Source organism: Triticum aestivum, chromosome 6B (genome assembly GCF_018294505.1).
Source record: "Triticum aestivum cultivar Chinese Spring chromosome 6B, IWGSC CS RefSeq v2.1, whole genome shotgun sequence".
NCBI lineage: Eukaryota > Viridiplantae > Streptophyta > Magnoliopsida > Poales > Poaceae > Triticum > Triticum aestivum.
Window position 1 is genome coordinate 41,004,387 of NC_057810.1, and position 22,118 is coordinate 41,026,504.

General features: G+C 47.6%; 1 pseudogene; it reads left to right on the forward strand.

Moving 5' to 3' along the window:
• Window positions 1–363: 363 nt before the first annotated feature.
• LOC123138741 (putative serpin-Z12) overlaps window positions 364–22,118 on the forward strand; it is a 154,064-nt pseudogene continuing 132,309 nt past the window's right edge.

Here is a 22,118-nt window from a genome sequence, read left to right on the forward strand (position 1 = left end):
TACCAAACGGCCTCCAAATGGCACGAAACTTGACAGGCGGTCTACCGGTGCTATACCAAGGCCGCTTGACAAACCTCGGGCCATTCCGAGAAAGTTTAACACCCACTCACAACAGGAGACAAAAGGGGAACGCCGGAGGGCATAGGAGTGCCAGATTGCAAAATGGACAATGGGGAAAATGCTCGGATGCATGAAACAAACACGTATGCAAAATGAAATGCACATGATGACATGACAATATGCAACATGCAAGCAAATGTCATGGCAACAACGGCGAATAACTGGCAGACAACTGGCGCAACGAATCCGGGGCGTTACACTGTTGTTGGAGGGACTGCCGAGGAAACCACGACAGAGGCCAGCATGATTGCCACCGAGGAGGCCGCCAAAGACGCTGACGAGGCTGCTGCTGACGAGGCCGCCAAGGGTGCCGCCGAGGACGCCGCTGCGGGAGCTGGCGATGCATCTGGCGGGGCCCCAGCCGAGGATGCCAGTAGTGGGCCTGCCGGCAAGGCCGGCAAGGCCTCTGCTAAGGAGGCGGTGGCGGGTGACCAGCCTCCCTCTTCCTCAACCTCGGGCCCCGGCAAATATCTGAAGGTGGGCGACGGTCTTTTCGTCCATCTCCCGGGGGCGTCAAGCCGAGCGCCCGTCGAGGGAGAGGTTTTCGACGGTGAAGCGCTAGCCGCCACCGGGCTTGAGGTGGTTGATGAGCCGGGCGTTGGCGGTGGCGGTTCCGCAGAAGAGAAGCTTTTCCGCGCCATGGGGGCCGACCTCCGGAAGCTCCAAGCGCTCTACCATGCCCACCTGGACAAGGTCAAGTCCAGGATGGCGGCGGTGGGCAACGCGGAGGTGGACTTCAAGGCGCACGTTGCTGAGATGCAGACCTGGTTCCACCGGACTTGCAACGAGCAGAGGGCCTTTCAGGAGGAGTTGGCCAAGCATGATGTGGAGCTTACCATGAAGATGGCCGACATTGAGAAGGCCCAGGAGGAGGCGGCAAACCTAGCTGCCGCAGCCGAAGCCGCTCGAAACCGGCATCAAGCCGCCCTGGATTCCCAGGAGGAGGACCTCTCCGCGCGTGAGGCGAAGCTTATCGCAACGCTCCGCAGCAAGGACGAGGAGCTCGAGGCTCTTGCCATGCGTCAGACCTGCGAACTGGAGCAGAGGCACAAGGAGGCACTTGATGCCCAAGCTCTGGCCCACGCCGGCAGGGTGAAGGAGCTGGAAGCAGGGCGGGATGAACTGAAGGAGCAGGCCCTCAAGCTGTCCGGCGAGAAGAACACGCTCAACCGCGCCTTGGTAGAGGCGCAAGGAGTAGTCATCAGCAGGACTGGGGAGCTCTCCGACGTGCGGAACTCCATCAGAGACCTCAAGCTGAAGCTGGAGGGCCTCGAGAAGATGCTGTCGGAGAGCAGGGCTCGGGAGGAGACCCTGACCAGGAGCCTCGAGGAGGAGAAGCAACTGCGGGCAAACGAGGCCGCCTCCCACCAGGAATATGTGGTGGGCGAGAATAGGTGGATCAGCCATCTGGAGGTTGTCGCCGGCAGGGTCACCTTGCAATTGGCCACCATAGGGATGCCAAATGTGAGGTACGCCCCCGAGCGCAGCGGGACCGTCAACGCCAAGCTGACACAGTTCTTCGAGGGCGTCCTTGGAGCCTTGGGCTATCTTCACTCCAACAGAATGGCCATGCTGGCCGAGGAGGCCCGACGACTTTGCCGTAGGGTAGTGACCAAGGTCCTCACCAAGGTGGCGCACTGGAATCCTGACCTTGACTTCGCGGCCTCGATGAAGAGCTTGCCGGATGGTGTCGACCTCACGGTGCTCAAAGAGCGCATCAAGCCCATCACCGACGGCATCAATGAAATCAAGAGGGTGGAAGGCCAGCGCCGGGATTAAGCATCCCGTTCCTCTTCGCCACTGCGGGTTCCCGATCAAGACAGGTTTTATCTTTAGTTAGAACCGCAGCTATGACGTGATGTAATATAACTTTAAAGTACTCTTAACTTTCATGCATGTTATTACCCCGTTCAGTTCTTCTTTGTATGTGCGTCCCTCGTCGATCGGGTAGGCTTGCCGGCGCGGAGGCCCTTAGCATTGTTTTGGGGACGGATCCCCTAGGCCTGCCGAGTGCACGTGCTGCCGGACGAGCCACCTTTCTGTTCCGAACGCGGCCGCTCGAACTGTCGAGCTTAACTCGAGTCAGAATCGAGGGCGTTGTTGGTCGTGGAAGGTTACTCTGCCACTCTCGACGCAGCCACTTGAGCTGTTGAGCAGACTCGAAACAGGGCAAGGGCGTTGCCGATCGTGGGGAGAGCCCCCTGGCGTGCAGGTTTCCCATACAAAGGCACGACATCTCCAGGGGAGGGGGGGATAACATCAAATAAGAAGGGTTGTGCGAATAAGGGTTCAGTGCAACTTATCTTTCGTTTGCGGTTGCTCGAGTGTCGATCTCCTGCCCTCCTTCCTCCACCAAGGGTCACAAAGGCGAAGGAGTGTCGGGCTAACTGCTAAAGCCGATTCTCACAAATGCGCCCCCTACCTGGCGCGCCAAAGATGTCGGTGTAAGGACAACACCTATGGGATCACGAGAATCCCTACTACGGTTGCGGGGCGCGGGGTTATGAGAAGGGCGGATCAAACAGGTAGCACACAAGTTCTTTATCCAGGTTCGGGCCACGAGGATGCATAAAACCCTACTCCTGTCTTGGTGATTTGTTTATCTGTGTTCCTGAGCTAGCAATGGGGCGTACAGAGCTCCAAAAAGCCGAATCCCCCTCCTGGTCGCCCTGGGCCTCCTTTTATAGGGAAAGGGGCCACCACAATGGCACACAGGAGGTGGAAAGGGCACAGTGATACGAGTTTATCCGTCACATTACGTGACAAGGCGCATTTAACGCGTCGTGCTTAGGTGTCCCTACTTTATTGGGGGCAGGGGAGAGCCCAGTCTTGTCCGTCGCCGATCACGTTGACACGCGCCCTGGCCAGCGGTACCTGTGGTGCCATGTAGGCAGGCAGGTAACTGAGGTGGCCCAGCGGTGGGCCTTCACGAAGATTTGCTTGCCGCCACGCAGGTGCTTGCCCAACTGGTTGGGTCAGCAGTCGCATGCGAATGACGGTGGAGGTTTTGGAGTTGGCGTGGGCCCGACGGTGGCCCTACGGGTGCTTTTAGCAAGGGCCTTGCCGCAGCCCCGACAAGAGTCTTGTCGGGGCCCCAGCAAGGGTCTTGCCGTGGCGCCTGCTATCATCCCCGGCAAGGCTCCTGCCGGGGGTCTTGTGTTCCTCCTTGGATGGGATCCCGCCAGGGGTTGTCATCTTCTATAGTGTGAATTTGATCTTGAATGTCTTCACAAAGATCTGCATGCCACCACGGGGATGTCTTCCGAATCCTTGCCCCATGGGGGCAGTGGACTCAAGGGTGAATCGCTCCGTAGGTGTGGGGCAAGCTGCCATGGCAAGGGCCTTGCCTGGTTTGCTAAAAATGCCCCCCGGCAAGGATCTTGCCGGGGGAGTCCGCTTCGTCCTCTTTGCTCTTTGTGGTCTTGGTCTTGGTGTCGTTCTGCTCTTTCCGAGCTTCGGTCTTACCTTGGCTTACCTCCCTTGCCTTGCTTGGCGTGGTGGCGTCCGTGGCTCGAACTGCCCGTGCACAGTTATAGGGGTTCGAAAAGTGTACCCCTCTTTTTGTACACCGACAGAAACCCATGTGGCACTTCAATGGAGAAGATGATGCTACCCGCTGCGGTCGTAATGGTCCGGACTCCGCCATCGCTCTGGCGAGAATATTGTCTGACTTGTACAAAGGAGAATAAGAGGAGTTCCTCCGTATTAAGCCACGGGATGGATTTTCCATGTACAACCCCCCAAGCTGGGTAAGCTGTCATCCTTTACTCAACTCCATTCATTCCTATTTTCCTTATCACATTTATTTACCTTGATACTTCATAGGAGGAACTGTACAAGGCCGTGAGAGAGGTTAACAGCCCTTCTCCACAGCCGGAGGACCATGACCGGGCCCTCGACCCCGGACTTGAAGAAGATCCAGACATATCCGTGGAGCTTGTCGATGGGAAATTCTACCAGGCCAGCTACGACGGCACCTCGGTGGCCATCATTGCCGACTACCCCGGACTGCTCCCTGCATGGGATGTAAGTAAAACCGAAGTCCTAACTTCCAAGAATGATCCCCTCTTTATGCCTTACCCCATGCACATATGTTGTGCTTTATAGAAATGGCTACCGGGGCGCCATGCTGAGCCTGCAGGGGCCCATCAGCAAAGGGCACCTAGGCCGGGCATGCTTAATAGGAAGGCGGTTAGGATTGAGACGACGTCGCAGAGATATAATTCGAACCTGCTCCGTGATTATCGTCTTTGAAATGTAACCGCGTCCCTTATGCCCTGGCAGAAAGAGTAGTCGTCGGACTATGTCCGGAGACCCTGCCAACCACGCCTCCGCCAGCCGGATACCAGAATCGGCCTCAAGGGTGGAGGCTAACATGGGGACAATGCTGAATTATCCCCCTACAGGGGATGCGGATAGCATCTCCGCTACAAATTCCGAAGTGGAGAGCGCCATCAATCATCGGCGCTGACGGGCCGTACTCTGTGATGCCAGTTTCTCCGAAGAGGCGTTTAATGCCTTCAACTTAGTAGACGCATACATCCGAGCTGCTCAAGATGGACTTGCCAGAGCCATAGACCAGTATGTAAAGGATATATGGGTAAGAAAATTTGATAATTTTGTATATCAGTAGCCCCCGAGACTTGAAACAGTTGGCACAACTGATTTAAGGATCATTGTATGCACATGTTCTTGCAGAGAAGAATACCCATTTATCTCAAGAGCTAGAGGAATGCAAAGCCCAGCTAAGGGCCGTAGTTGCCAAATAGAGGAATCGAAGAAGGCCTCATCTGGTAATACTTGTCTCGATCAAAGAGAATGTTATTACGTATACCAGTTAATATTCGGCATGCTTTACAAATCTAACAATAGATTCTGCAAACAATCCCGGAGAGAATCAGGAGATCGTATGAGAGGATGAGTCACAAGCTTGAAGACAGCTAAAGGCTGGCGAGCGTGTGCTTACACATGTTAGGCGAGAGAAAAACGATCTCCAAGATGCCAATATCCGGCTGGGCGTCGAATTAGCAAATGTTTGGGCCCATCTTGCTGACTCCGTGAAGGAGAATAGTAGGCTTCGATGCGGCATTTACAATAAGTGCTTAAACGAACCGTTGTACAGTTTGGCGAAGAAACGAGTTAACAGAGTTATGTCTGTAGGTATGCTGATAGGCCGTCCTGAAGAGGAAATGCCCGGATCCGCACGCGATCTTCTGGAAGAGCTTGTACAACTGCACGAACAAGTTCGGCAGGTGATGCAGGGTATTGCCCAGGCCTTGTGGCCATCCGCTTCCCTGCCAGGAGGCATGGGGGAGCTTGTGGAGATGCTCAAGGGAGCACGGAGGCGCTTCTGATTATGGAAGACATCAGCCTGCCGACAAGGTGCAAGGGAAGCCTGGGCCATGGTGAAGATGCGATACACCAAGGCTGACCCGAACCATATGGCCGAGGTCGGACCTGTAGGGCCAGATGGGAAAGAGATCCCCGTAAGTCTGGTATATGACCAAGTAGAATTAGCCGCAAAGTATTCCGAACAGGATTGTAGGCTAGACAGCCTGTTGGATGCTATAGAAGAAGAATTTAGTCAGTCTAAGTGACTATGTACTTCAGTGGACATATGTAGTCCCTAGCCAGATTGTAAATCATTTGTCTTGGCGGACCTTTTCGCTTCAGTCTTCGGACCCGACAGTTCGAAGTGTATCCGAATACCCGCTCAGTTATATAAAACCGGGGTACGCGTGGAAACCAGGTGTAGGGGTGATATGTGCTTGAACAGACAAGTACCCAACTAGTTATGTTATATTACATGGATAGTAAGAAACATCTTCCAGAGAGAATAGTTCCGTTAAGGGTTCCTTTCCCTAGGTACGCATGCATTAATGTGCATATCCGAACTGCAAACAGAGACGCAGGATACAAAACATCTGGGGATTTATGTTGTAATAGATAAAAAACATCTTTTGTTCACCGACCGAATATTCCCTTAAGAACGCTAGCTTTTGGCTTCACCCAGTCTGAGGTACACATCCGGCTGACCCGGTAGTAACAATCGCAGAGGTGCTCCCCTTATGCCCTAGCCGAATTAACGGGAACGTAGGGCATAAACACAAGAGCCAGGCAACCCAGCTTGGCCAAAACTTAAGTCATATCGATGCATATAATGGCGAAAAATGGCACATATGGAGAAGTTACACATATGCACTGGGCATGAAGCCCGAAAAATAGTTATATTAAGCTTCTGTATAAGAAGCCCCCAGGTATAAGTAGCGCGCATGGCGTGTCAAAATTGTGTGAACGTGTCACACTTTAAGCCTTCTAGAGCTATATAAAAAAGAAATAAGAAAAAACAGAGAGGATATAATTTAAAAGGGGTGGAGATAAGGAGACAAACACAGAGTCCGGTCGCTTAGGCGTAGAATCTTCGGAGTCTGGCCGCATTCCATGGGTTCGGCTCTAATCGATCATCCGATCATCACGCAGGCGGTACGCTCCTCTGGTGAGAACTTGATCAATGATGAAGGGACCCTCCCATTTGGGCTTGAGCTTGTCTTTTTTCTTCTCCGGTAGGCGCATAGTGAGTTCGCCAATATTGTAAGTTTTGGCATGTACTTCTCTGCTTTGGTACCTTCAAGCATGTTGTTGATAGAATGCGGAACGAGCTTTTGCTACATCGCACTCCTCCTCTAGGGCATCTAGATTGTCCTGCCGAGTGAGCTCGACTTCCCTCTCTTCATACATGCGCACCCGGGGTGAGTCATGAATAATGTCGTAGGGCAGTACCACCTCTGCGCCGTACACCATAAAGAATGGTGTGTATCCGGTAGTGTGATTCGGTGTGGTCCGCAGTCCCCATAGTACGGAGTCGAGCTCCTCGACCCAGTGCGTATCTGACTCCTTCAAGGATCGCACCAGTCTGGGTTTTATCCGCTCATAATAAGACCATTTGCGTGTTCGACTTGACCGTTTGTTTGAGGGTGATAGACAGATGCGTAATCAAGCTTAATGCGCATATTGCCACACCAAGTTTTCACCTCATCGGCTGTGAAGTTTGTGCCATTGTCGGTAATGATGCTGCGGGGGACACCATAACGGTGTACGACCCCTGATATGAAGTCTATCACTGGTCCGGATTCGGCCGATTTAACTGGTTTGGCTTCTATCCATTTGGTGAATTTGTCCACCATGACCAATAAGTATTTTTTCTTATGGCTTCCCCATTTAAGGGGTCTGACAATATCAAGCCCCCAGACCGCGAAGGGCCAAGTTATGGGGATTGCTTGGAGAGAGGTAGGGGGCATATGGCTCTGATTGGCGAAAAGTTGGCTACCGACGCAATGTTGGACGAGATCCTGTGCGTCTGCTTGGGGTGTCGGCCAGTAAAAACCTGTACGGAAGGCCTTGCTTACAAGAGCCCGAGTTGCGAGCATGATGGCCGCCGAGTCCAGCATGGATTTTGGCCAAGAGTTGCCTCCCTTCCTCCTCGGAGATGCATATTTGCAGCAATCCGGTGGCGCTTTTCTTATAAAGCTCTCCCTCGTGGACTTTGTAGGCTTTAGAGCACCGCACAATGCAACGTGCTTCACTTTGGTCCTCAGGGAGTTCTTGCCTATTTAGGTAGGCTAACCAGGGTTCTATCCACGAGGCAATGACAGCCATGATCACGTGGGCCGAAGGTGTTATTTCGGTGGCAGAGCATCCGATTACGTCAAATGGTTCAGGATCTGGGGTTATATTCGGATCCAGATTGGTATTGCCGGTCTCCCCTTCCCATACCAGGGATGGCTTGAACAACCTTTCCAAGAATATATTAGGTGGGACGGGGTCGCATTTAGCGCCGATGCGGGCGAGGATATCCGCCGCTTGATTGTTTTCTTGGACCACATGGTGGAATTCGAGCCCGTTGAACCGAGCTGACATTTTGAGGACGGCATTACGGTAGGCCGCCATTTTCGGATCATTTGAATCAAAGTCTCCATTTATCTGAGATATTGCAAGGTTCGAATCCCCACACACTTCCAGGTGTTGGATGCCCATGGAGACTGCCATCCGAAGACCATGCAATAGAGCCTCGTATTCGGCTGCATTGTTGGAGTCTATGTATAGCATTTGGAATACATACTGGACCGTGTCTCCGGTGGAGGATGTCAGGACAGCACCCGCTCCCAATCCGGCCAGCATTTTTGAGCCGTCGAAGTGCATGTCCAATTGGAGTATGCGCCGTACTCTTTGGGGAGTTCGGATTCTATCCATTCGGCGACAAAGTCAGCCAGTACTTGCGACTTAATGGCTCGCCGTGGTTTATATGTTATGTCGAACGGGAGGAGCTCGATAGCCCATTTGGCAATCCGGCCCGTGGCATCGCGGTTATTTATTATATCGTTGAGTGGTACTTCGGAGGCCACCGTGATTGAGCACTCTTGAAAGTAGTGTTGTAGTTTCCGGGATGCCATGAAGACCACGTATGCTATCTTTTGATAATGTGGGTACCGGGACTTGCATGGAGTGAGGATAGTGGATACGTAGTATACCGGCTTTTGAAGCGGGAACTTATGTCCGTCCGTTTCTCGTTTGACGACGAGCACTTCGCTTACAACCTGGTGTGTTCCGGCTATATATAATAGCATGGGTTCACCAGTATTTGGCGCGGCCAGGATTGGATTGCTGGCCAAGAGGGCCTTTATTTCTTCAAGTCTGGCCATGGCCGCATCCGTCCACTCGAAGTGTTCGGTGCATCAAAGAAGGCAATAAAGATGCAGTGCCTTTTCCCCCAATTGGGATATAAAGCGGCTTGAGGCAGCCACGCATCCAGTTAATTTCTGGATTTGCTTGAGGTCTGTTGTGGTAGCCAACTCTGACAGAGCTCTAATTTTTGCCGGATTTGTGTCAATTCCTCTATTGGAAACAAAGAAGCCTTGCAGCTTTCCGGCAGGTACGCCGAAAACACATTTTTTTGGGCTGAGCTTGATGTCGTATGTTCGGAGATTATCGAACGTAAGCCTCAGGTCATCTATTAAGGATTTGATGTGTCTTCTTTTGATGACCACGTCGTCTATGTATGCCTCCACTGTTTTGCCGATTTGTTTCTCCAGGCATGTCTGAATCATGCGTTGATAAGTTGCGCCGGCATTTTTGAGCCTGAAAGGCATGGTGTTGAAACAAAAGGGGCCATATGGTGTGATGAATGCCGTTGCGGCTTGGTCAGACTCCGCCATCTTGATTTGATGGTATCCGGAGTATGCGTCAAGGAAACACAATGAGTAGTGTCCTGCGGTAGCGTCGATGATTTGATCAATGTGGGGGAGGGGGAAGGGATCCTTAGGGCAAGCCTTATTGAGGTCCTTGGAATTGACACATAGGCGTCAGGATTTGTCGTTCTTTAGTACCATCACTAGGTTTGCTAGCCAATCCGGATGTTTTATTTCTCTGATGAATCCGGACTCAAGTAGCTTGGCTAGCTGTTCTCCCATGGCTTGCCGCTTAGGCTCTGAGAAGCGCTGAAGAGTCTGCTTGACTGTCTTGTATCCCTTCAGTATATTTAGGCTGTGTTCAGCCAGCCTGCGTGGGATGCCTGACATGTCTGAAGGACGCTATGCAAAGATATCCCAATTATCACGCAAGCTCCGAGGGCCCCACGAGATAGGCCCCTGTAGGGCGTGCCCCCTGTCTTGTGGGCCCCTCGGGCGGCCACCGACGCACTTCTTCCTCCTATATATACCTACGTACCCCGAAAACATCCAGGAGCACCACGAAACACAATTTCCACCGCCGTAACCTTCTGTATCCGCGAGATCCCATCTTGGAGCCTTCGCTGGCACTCTGCCGGAGGGGGAATTGATCACGGAGGGCTTCTACATCAACACCATAGCCTCTCCGATGAGTTGTGAGTAGTTTACCACAGACCTACGGGTCCATAGTTATTAGCTAGATGGCTTCTTCTCTCTTTTTGGATCTTAATACAATGTTCTCCCCGTCTCTTGTGGAGATCTATTCGATGTAATCTCTTTTTGCGGTGTGTTTGTCGAGATCCGATGAATTGTGGGTTTATGATCAAGTTTATCTATGAATAATATTGGAATCTTCTCTGAATTCTTTTATGTATGATTGAGTTATCTTTACAAGTCTCTTCGAATTATCAGTTTGGTTTGGCCTACTAGATTGATCTTTCTTGCCATGGGAGAAGTGTTTAGCTTTGGGTTCAATCTTGCGGTGATCTTACACGGTGACAGAAAGGGTTGCAAGACACGTATTGTATTGTTGCCATCGAGGATAACAAGATGGGGTTTATATCATATTGCATGTGTTTATCCCTCTACATCATATCATCTTGCTTAATGCGTTGCTCTGTTCTTATGAACTTAATACTCTAGATGCATGCTGGATAGCGGTCGATGAGTGGAGTAATAGTAGTAGATGCAGGCAGGAGTCGGTCTACTTGTTATGGATGTGATGCCTATATACATGATCATGCCTAGATACCATCATAATTATTCGCTTTTCTATCAATTGCTTGACAATAATTTGTTCACCCACCGTAATACTTATGCTCTCGAGAGAAGCCTCTAGTGAAACCTATGCCCCCCGGGTCTATCTCTTATCATATTTGCTTTGAATCTACTTTTATTTGCATCTTTACTTTTCTGCATCTATATCACAAAATACCAAAAATATATTTATCTTATCATACTATTTCTATCGGATCTCACTTTCTTAAGTGACCGTGAAGGGATTGACAACCCCTTTATTGCGTTGGTTGCGAGTTCAGTTTGTTTTTGTAGGTGCGTGGGACTTTTTAGGAGCCTCCTACTGGATTGATACCTTGGTTCTCAAAACTGAGGGAAATACTTATGCTACACTTTGCTGCATCACCCTCTCCTCTTCGGGGAAAACCAATGCTAGCTCAAGGCGTAGCAAGAAGGATTTCTGGCGGCGTTGCCGGGGAGGTCTTCTCTCAAGTCAAGACATACCAAGTACCCATCACAAACCCATCTCCCTCGCATTTACATTATTTGCCTCTCTTTTTCCTCTCCCCCACTTCACCTTTGCCGTTTTATTCGCCCTCTCTTTCCCAATCTCTTCCTCTCTTTCCGCTTGCCTCCTTTTGTGTGCTTGTTTGCTTGTTTGACCTTATGGCTGCGCCTAAGGGACCTGAACACCTTCTCAGAAGGATGGATGTGATTGAATCAAATATTATAAGCTTTATGAATTTGCAATTTGAGCATTATAATTTCTTTAGAAAAGAGCTTAAGGAACAAAAAAGTTTTTTGGGGTTTATGAACAAAGAGCTTGATGATATGAATAAAGAATTCTATAGTGTTAATGCTCAAATTATCCGGCTTGAAAATGCTATAGCCAAAATTTTTGACAAGCAAGCCACCTTAGTCAATAACATGGCTGCTAAACCAGAAAAATTCCATGAAAATAATGATGAGGATCTTAAAGTTATTGATGCGTCTCCGATTAGATCTATGTTTTGCAAGATGAATTTTGATGATTATGGGAGTGATGATGAATCAACTTTGCCTAGAAGGCGTTCCAAAAATTCAGAGTCTTTAGATCTTAATGCTAAATTTGGTAAAAGAGAGATTGGAGAATCTTCAACTTCTAATATTGAACCTACTATCTCGGATTTCAAGGAATTTGATTATGATAATTGCTCTTTAAAAGGTTGTATTTCCTTGTTGCAATCCGTTGTTAATTCTCCTCATGCTTATAGTCAAAACAAAGCTTTTCCCAAACATGTCATTGATGCCTTGTTGCAATCTTATGATGAAAAACTGAATTTGGAAGTTTCTATACCTAGAAAACTTAATGATGAGTGGGAACCTACTATAAAAATTAGAATTAAAGATTTTGAGTGTTTTGCTTTGTGTGATTTGGGTGCTAGTGTTTCCACGATTCCGGAAACTTTATGTGATATTCTAGGTTTCCATGATCTTGATGATTTCTCTTTAAATTTGCACCTTGCGGATTCCACCATTAAAAAGCCTTTGGGAAGGATCAATGATGTTCTTATTGTTGCTAATAGAAATTTGGTGCCCGTAGATTTTATCGTTCTTGATATAGATTGCAATCTTTCTTGCCGTATTATTCTTGGTAGACCTTTCCTTAGAATGATTGGTGCGATTATTGATATGAAGGAAGGGAACATTAGATTCCAATTTCCTTCAAAGAAAGGCATGGAGCACTTTCCAACAAAGAAAGTAAAATTACCTTATGAATCTATCATGCGTGCTACTTATGAACCAAGTGCCAAAGATGGCACTAGTTAAATCTATCCTTGCTTTTATGCCTAGCTAGGGGCGTTAAACGATAGCGCTAGTTGGGAGGCCACCCAATTTTCTTAATGTTTTTTTTGCTTTCGTTCCTGTTTAGTAATAAATCTTGCATCTACTTTCTGTTTAGATGTGTTTTTATCTTTTAATTAGTGTTTGTGCCAAGTAGAACCTATAGGATAAGCTACGATGCTAGTTGATTTGATTCTGCTGAAAAACAGAAACTTTGCGCTCACGAGAAAAAATTCAATAAATCACATAAACTTGATTTTGCATTGATTATTTTTGCTTCTGATCAAGAGACAAATTGTCCAGTAAGTCCTATTTTGGTAGGATTTTTAGAGGTCCATAAGTTTGCGTTAGTTACAGATTGCTACAGACTGTTCTGTTTTTGACAGATTCTATTTTTCGTGTGTTGTTTGCTTATTTCAATGCATCTATGGCTAATAAATTAGTTTATAAACCATAAGGAAGTTGGAATACAGTAGGTTTAACACCAAAATAAATAAAGAATGAGTTCATTGCAGTACCTTATGTGGTGGTTTTGTTTTCTTTCACTAACGGAGCTTATAAGATTTCCTGTTGAGTTTTGTGTTGTGAAGTTTTCAGGTTTTGGGTAAAGCCTTTATGGACTATGGAATAAAGGGTGGCAAGAGCCTAAGCTTGGGGATGCCCATGGAACCCCAAGATATTCAAGAGTAGCCAAAAGCCTAAGCTTGGGGATGCCCCGGGAAGGCATCCCCTCTTTCGTCTTCGTTCATTGGTAACTTTACTTGGAGCTATATTTTTATTCGCCACATGATATGTGTTTTGCTTGGAGCGTCATGTATTATATTGGTCTTTGATTGTTAGTTTACCACAATCATCCTTTCTGTAACACACCTTTTGGGAGAAGCCTATTTGATTAGAATTTGCTAGAATACTCTATGTGCTTCACATATATCTTTTGAGCTTGATAGTTTTTGCTCTAGTGCTTCACTTATATCTTTTAGAGCACGACGGTGGTGTCTTAATTTTGAAGAAATTGCTAGTCTCTGCTTCACTTATATCATTTTGAGAGTCTTTTAGAACAGCATGGTATTTGCTTTTGTTACAAAGTTGGTCCTAGAATGATGAGCATCCAAGTTGGGTATAATAAAAACTATCATAGGAAGTGAATTGGATGCTATGATCAACTTGATACTTGATAATTGTTTTGAGATATGGAGGTAGTAATATTAAAGTCATGCTAGTTGGGTGATTATGCTTTTAAAGAATGCTTGTGTTGAAGTTTGTGATTCTCGTAGCATGCACGTATGGTGAACCGCTTTGTGATGAAGTTGGAGCACAATTTTACTTATTGATTGTATTCCTTTTGAGTGGCAGTCGGGGACGAGCGATGGTCTTTTCCTACCAATCTATTCCCCTAGGAGCATGCGCGTAGTGCTTTGATTTTTGATGACTTCTAAATTTTTGCAACAAATATATGAGTTCTTTTGATTAATGTTGAGTCCATGGATTATACACACCCTTTTCACCCTTCCACCATTGCTAGCCTCTTTTGTGCCGCACAATCTTCGCCGGTACCATACACCCACCATACTCCTTCCTCAAAACAGCCACCATACCTACCTATTATGGCATTTCCATAGCCATTCCGAGATATACTGCCATGCAACTTTCCACCGTTCCGTTCATATGACACACATTACTTTTGTCATAGTGCTCTTTGCACGATCATGTAGTTGACCTCGTATTTGTGGCAAGGCCACTTTCGTAATTTTCATACATGTCGCTCTTGAGTCATTGCATATCCCGGTACACCTCCGGAGGCATTCATATAGAGTCATATCTTGTTCTAGCTTTGAGTTGTAAATCCATAAAAGTGTGATGATCTTCATTATTAGATCATTGTCCTCGTGAGGAAAGGATGATGAAGGCTATGATTCCCCCACAAGTCGGGATGAGACTTCGGACTTTACAAAAAGAAAAAAAAAGGCCAAAAAGAAAAAAACAAGAGGAAAAAGGAAAAAGGCCAAAGAAAGAAAAAAAAGAAAAAGGAAAAAAAGGAAAAACTAAAATGAGAGAAAAAGAGAGAAGGGACAATGCTACTATCTCTTTTTCCACACTTGTGCTTCAAAATAGCACCATGATCTTCATGATAGAGAGTCTCATATGTTGTCACTTTCATATACTAGTGGGAATTTTTCATTATAGAACTTGGCTTGTATATTCCAATGATGGGCTTCCTCAAAAGTGCCCTAGGTCTTCGTGAGCAAGCAAGTTGGATGCACACCCACTAGTTTTCTTTTGTTGAGGTTTCATATATTTATAGCTCTAGTGCATCCGTTGCATGGCAATCCCTACTAACTCACATTGAAATATATTAATGGGCATCTCCATAGCCCGTTGATACTCCTAGTTGCTGTGAGACTATCTTCTTCCTTTTTGTCTTCTCCACAACCACCATTCTATTCCACATATTGTGTTATGTCCATGGCTCACGCTCATGTATTGCGTGAAAGTTGAAAGAGTTTGAGATTATTAAAGTATTAAACAATTGCTTGGCTCGTCATCGGGGTTGTGCATGATTAAATACTTCGTGTGATGAAGATGAAGCATGGCCAGACTATATGATTTTGTAGGGATAACTTTCTTTAGCCATGTTATTTTGAGAAGACATGATTACCTTGTTTAGTATGCTTGAAGTATTACTATTTCTTATGTCTTTACGAACTTTTATTTTGTATTATTTGGATCTGAACATTCATGCCACAATAAAAGAGAATTATATTATGAATTATGCTAGGTAGCTTTCCAAATCAAAAGTTCTTGTCGGTGTCAAAACCGGCGGATCTCGGGTAGGGGGTCCCAAACAGTGTGTCTAGGCGGATGGTAACAGGAGACAAGGGACACGATGTTTTTACCCAGGTTCGGGCCCTCTCGATGGAGGTAAAACCCTACTCCTGCTTGATTAATATTGATGATATGGGTAGTACAAGAGTAGATCTACCACGAGATCAGAGAGGCTAAACCCTAGAAGCTAGCCTATGGTATGATTGTTGTTCGTCCTACGGACTAAACCTCTCCGGCTTATATAGACACCGGAGAGGGCCAGGGTTACACAGAGTCGGTTATAATGGGAGGAGATCTACATATCGTATCGCCAAGCTTGCCTTCCACGCCAAGGAAAGTCCTATCCGGACACATGACGAAGTCTTCAATCTTATATCTTCATAGTCCGGGAGTCCGGCCAAAGGTCATAGTCCGGCCATCCAGACACCCCCTAATCCACGACTCCCTCAGTAGCCCCCGAATCAGGCTTCAATGACGATGAGTCCGGCGCGCAGATTTATCTTCGGCATTGCAAGGCGGGTTCTTCTCCAAATCCCATATACCTGTCGAATAGTGTCCGGCTTCCGATGAATGTTGCGCTCCTTGGCTTTTGTGCCCAATAATGGCCATCCTCCACGTGTCAAAAGAATGCGAAAAGACAGGGTGTTTTTTCATTTACCCCCCTAGCTGCAAAAATGGGTCGCCTATAAAAGAGGCGGGGACTTAGATCCGAATCACACCATCTTCCCTCCACGAGCATTCATCAGAGCGCATTCGACAAAGATCCATTCCATCATGGCCGGTCGACGCAGCTCCTCCCCTCGCCCCCAGCCCTCAGCCTGGAGATTGGGAGAGGTGTTCCGTCGCGCACAGCGAGCTAGTAGCGCTCCAAGCCAAGGGGCTTCTCCCCCCAGCTTACATGGTCCCAGTTCGTGTCGGGATTGCCACTTATAATGGCGGAGAGCAAGCGGAGAGTGTCCCCAATCCCTCCAAAGGAGAGCGGGTATGCCTTGTCCCTAATTTAATAAGAGGGCTCGGATTTCCAGTTCATCCGTTTCTCCGGGGGCTCCTGGAGTTCTATGGCCTCCAGTTACACAACCTTACGTCTCCCTCCATATTGCATATTGCGGGCTTCGTAGCCCTTTGCGAGCTGTTTTTGGGCATCGAGGCCCATTTTGCGCTGTGGAAGAAGTTGTTCTGCCTCGTTCCCCGTTCTCAGGAGGGGTTGATATATCAAGTGGGCGGAGCCGAACTATAGCGCATCGCCGGGACCGGATATCTCTCTGGAACCCCAAAGAAGGCCTCCAAAGACTGGCCTTCAGAATGGTTTGATATAGAAGACGTCCCCCTGCCGGACCCTGTACGGATACGCCTCCCTGAGTTTGATAATGCTCCCTTGAAGAAACGCCTGAGCTGGCGCCCACAGAGCCTTCAGAAGGAAAATGATAGGGACGTCCTTTACCTAATGAGCCGGATAAGGTTGTTAGCTCATTCCGGACTGACCATGATCGAGGTCATGGCCATATGCATTACACGGGGGGTGCAACCGCTTCAATACCGAGGCCACCCCTTGTGGGATTTCAACGGGGAGGACGATTCCACCAGGTGCAGCCGTAAGGGGCCAGATTCGGCTGCCACTATAACGAAGATCTTGTCCGCTTTGTACAAGGGAGAAGAGGAGGAATTCCTCCGCGTCAACCCACGGGGCAGATTTTCTATGTACAATCCTCCAAGCTGGGTAAGCGAACACATACACTTGCCCATTCGTTTTTATATTCCCATAGTTAAGTACTTAGTCTAGCAATTTCAACCCAGGAGCTACGCCAGACTGTAAAGGAGATAAACTACCCTCCTCCACAACCCGAGGACCCAGAACGGTCCCTTGATACGTCTCCAACGTATCTATAATTTTTGATTGCTCCATGCTACTTTATCTATTGTTTTGGACTATAATGGTCTTTATTTTCCACTTTCATATTAGTTTTGGGACTAACCTATTAACCGGAGGCCCAACCCAGAATTGTTGTTTTTTGCCTTTTTTAGTATTTCGAAGAAACAGAATATCAAACGGAGTCCAAACGGAATGAAACCTTCGGGATCATGTTTTTCCAACCGAACGTGATCCAGGAGAGTTGGACCCTACTCCAAGAAGTGCCACAGGCGGTCACGAGGGTGGAGGGCGCCCCCTAGCGCGCCCCCTACCTCGTGGGCCCCTCGGAGCTCCATCGACGTACTCCTTCCACCTATATATACCTACGTATCCCCGAACAATCAGGACAGAGCCAAAAACCTAATTCCACCGCCGTAACTTCCTATATCCACGAGATCCCATCTTGGGGCCTGTTCCGGAGCTCCACCGGAGGGGGCATCTAACTCGGAGGGCTTCTACATCATCACCATGGACCCTCCGATGAAGTGTGAGTAGTTTAATTCAGACCTTCGGGTCCATAGTTGAGATCGATGAATTGTGGGTTTATGATCTAGCTTATCTATGGAAAATATTTGATTCTTCTCTGAATTATTTTATGTATGATTGAGTTATCTTTGCAAGTCTCTTCGAATTATCCGTTTTGTTTGGCCAACTAGATTGGTAGTTCTTGCAATGGGAGAAGTGTTTAGCTTTGGGTTCAATCTTGCGGTGACATTACCCAGTGACAGAAAGGGTTGCAAGGCACGTATTGTATTGTTGCCATCAAGGATAACAAGATGGGGTATTTATCATATTGCATGAATTTATTCCTCTAGATCATGTCATCTTGCTTAAGGTGTTACTCTGTTTTTAACTTAATACTCTAGATGCATGCTGGATAGCGGTCGATGAGTGGAGTAATAGTAGTAGATGTAGAATTGTTTCGGTCTACTTGTCACGGACGTGATGCCTATATACATGATCATTGCCTGGATAACCTCATAACTATGCTCAATTCTGCCAATTGCTCAACAGTAATTTGTTCACCCACCATAGAATACTTATGCTCTTGAGAGAAGCCACTAGTGAAATCTATGGCCCCCGGGTCTATTCTCATCATATCAATCTCCATCACTTTATTTACTTGCTTTTGCTTCTACTTTTTTCTTTGCATCTTTATACCAAAAATACCAAAAATATTATCTCTATCAGATCTCACCCTCGTAAGTGACCGTGAAGGGATTGACAACCCGTAAGCGTTGGTTGCGAGTAGCTATCGTTTTGTGCAGGTACGAGGGACTTGCGCATGGTCTCCTACTGGATTGATACCTTGGTTCGCAAAAATTGAGGGAAATACTTACGCTACTTTACTGCATCATCCTCTCCTCTTCGGGGAAATCCAACGCATTGCTCAAGAGGTAGCATCCCTCGACCTGGACTCCCATGAGGACCCGGACTTATGTGTGGAGCTGATTGATGGGGTGTTTCATCAATTGAGTAAGGAGAACACCTTAGTGGCCATTACGGCGATTATCCCAGACTACTTCCAGCCTCAAAGATAACTGAGATCGAAGTCCCAGTACTTTCAAGAGGATCCATCCGTGCTTATTTTTGATCGCCGTATACCAATGGCGTTTTTCGCAGGGGAAATCCTTGAGGTGGAGGGCCGAGCCCGTGGTGGCTAGCCAACAAGGGCCATTGAGGCCCAACGGGCTAAAAAGAAGTGCGAACCGGATCGAGACAACGATGCAACGGTACAGCGTGTAACTTTAATGCCCAGGGTTTATGCCCTCAAGGCATACTAACGCACATGCTTACTTTAGGAAGAAGAGCGCCCGCCGGACTATATCCACCGGCCAGGCTTCAAGGCCGGGTCCGGAAGCAGAGGCGAACACGGCGCGCGTACTGGACGCTCCTCCGACAGAGGATGCGGATCGGCTGTCTGCCGCCAATTCCAAGGTGGAGAGTGCCATGAACCACAGGCGTCGCCGGACTGTTCTTCGTGAGGCTTGTTTTTTCCAAGAGGCGTTGGACGCTTTTCATACGGGAGACACGTACCTCCGTGCCGCTCAAAATGGTCTAGCCAGAGCCACAGAGCAATATGTAAAAGACATACGGGTGAGAAAATTTGATGGTTACATATGTCAGTAGCCCCTGAGACTTGAAATAGTTAGAATGACTGATTTAAGGATCATTTGTTATGCAGGATCTTACAGAAAAGAATACCCGACTGTCCCAGGAGCTGGAAGAGTGCAAAGCCCAACTTGAGGCCGCACTAGCCGCAACAGGGAAGGCCAAAGAGACCCCCTCTGGTAATATACACTTCGAAAGATAAGTATGTGGTGAAGTGCGGCATGTGTGCAATTCTGACAATAACAGTGCAGATGGCGCTGGAGTGGATCCCGACAAGCAGCAACTCTTGCGCCAGTTAAAGGCCGGCGAGAGTGTGCTTACAAGGGTGAGGCAAGAGAAGAACAAGCTTCAAGATGCCAACACCCAGCTGGGCGAGGAACTAAAGGATCTTCGTGCTCAGCTGTCGGACTACGTGAAGGAGAATCGGCGGCTTCGACGCGGCATTTTTAGTAAGTGCTTGAACGAACTTATGAAAAGAAGAGTACGGCGAGGAAGTCGAATTGACAATGTTATGTCTGTAGGTATGCTGACAGGTCGACCTACGGAGGAAATGCCCGGTTCTACGGGTGACCTTCTTCCCGAGCTCTCACAACTGCACGAACGAGTTCAGCAGGTGATGCAAGGCGTCGCCCAGGCCTTGTGGCCATCCGTCTCCGTGCACGAAGGCCTTGGAGAGCTTGCAGAGAAGCTGAAGGGAGCGCGGCGGCGCTTCCGATTATGGAAGATATCGGCCTGCCGTCAAGGCGCCCGGGAAGCCTGGGCCATGGTGAAGTCGCGGTACACGAAGGCTGACCCAATCCACATGGCCGAGGTCGGACTTGTGGGGCCCAATGGGAAGGAGATCCCTGTCAGTTTAGTGTACGGCCAGGTAGAGTTGGCCGCAAAATATTCCCAATAGGACTGTAAACTAGACAGCCTGTTGGATGGTATTGAAGAGCAATATACCTAGACAAATTGACTATGTAATTTAAAATGACATGTAAAATGCCTTCTAGCTGGATTGTAGATTGTTTGTCATAGCGGACCTTTTCGCTTCAACCTCGGGACCCGATAGTCCGGAGTGTGTCCGAATACCCTCTCGATTATTTAAGAACCGGGGCATGCATGGAGACCAGGCGTAGGGGTCATTACTGCTTTAGCAGACAAGTGCCCAACTAGTTATGTTATATTACATGGTTAGTAAGAAACATCTTCTAGGGAGAATAGTTCCGTTAGGGGTTCCTTTCCCTGGGAGGCATGTGAAAGTGCTAGTTATCGACTAGAGGGGGGGTGAATAGGCGATTTTCATGAAGTCTTCAAAACATAGAAGTTTCAAAGACAAATAATAGAAACAACCTAGTTGATATGCAGCGGAAGATAAACTACAACAAGCAAGCCATAATCAAGTATGCAATAGCATTAACGTTCGAAGATTAATAGCAGCTAGGTAGTAGGATCAGGATGGAAGATAGTATGAAGCCAATCAACAATAGTAGTCAATCAATGAAGTCAATCAGATAAGACGATAAGCAATGACTTCACGAAGACAAACTCAAGTAAAGGAGGGAAGAGATAGAACCAGTTGCTTGTTGAAGACACAGGATTTGTTGGACCAGTTCCAGTTGCTGTGACAACTGTACGTCTGGTAAGGGAGGCTGAGATTCAACTCAGAAGACCGTGTCTTCACCTTATTCCCCTTGAGCTATGGACACCCAGTCCTCGCCCAATCACTCTGGTAAGTCTTCAAGGTAGACTTCCAAACCTTCACAGACTCCGTTCACCCGGCAATCCACAATGACTCTTGGATGCCCAGAACGAGACGCCTAACCGGCTGGAGGATACACAGTCCTCAAGTGTAATAAGTCTTCAGGTCACATAGACAGAAAGACTTCAGTGATGCCTAACACTCTTTGGCTCTGGGTGTTTGGGCTTTGTCCTCGCAAGGATTTCTCTCTCTCAAATGCTTCGAGGTGGGTTGCTCTCAAACCACAAAAGCCATATCTTAACTCTGAGCAGTCACCAATTTATGGTGTAGGGGGTGGGCTATTTATAGCCACTAGGCAACCCGACCTGATTTGTCCGAAATGACCCTGGGTCACTAAGGAACTGACACGTGTTCCAACGGTCAGATTTTAAACACACACCGCAACTTTACTTGGGCTACAAGCAAAGCTGACTCATCCAACTCTGGATAAGATTTGCTCTCATTGTCTTCGCTTGAAGACATAGGATTTGGGTTGAGCATCACTTCAGTCACTCTGACTTAGTTCACTTGGACCCCACTTAACAGTACGGTGGTTCCTATGACTCAACAAAGAAGAAAAGGAAACAACGAAACCACACAGTCTTCGTGCTTCATAGTCTTCACGCAATGTCTTCTCATGTCATAGTCTTCAATATGAATATCTTCTCATACCACCATTGTCTTCAATGTCTTCATACATTTTAGGGGTCATCTCCGGTAGGTAAACCGAATCAATGAGGGACACTACCTGCGTTATCCTGCAATTCTCACAAACGCATTAGTCCCTCAACCAACTTTGTCGTCAATACTCCAAAACCAACTAGGGGTGGCACTAGATGCACTTACAATCTCCCCCATTTTGGTGATTGATGACAAACTGGTTGAAGTTTTCAACGGGGATAAAGTATGTGAAATTGTAAAGGATAGGAATTTGTCTTCATAAGTAGTAAGGGCTCCCCCTGAAGATGTGCATATAAATAATTTTGCTTTTGGAATGCAAATGCACATGGCAGGTTGTACTTGTGGAGATCCACTTCAACTTATGAAGATAATTCATCATGCATGAGATGATCTAGTATATAGGATGACATGCATAATGAAAAATGGACATCTGCAGGATGATTTAAGTGCGGAAGTTATCATTGCA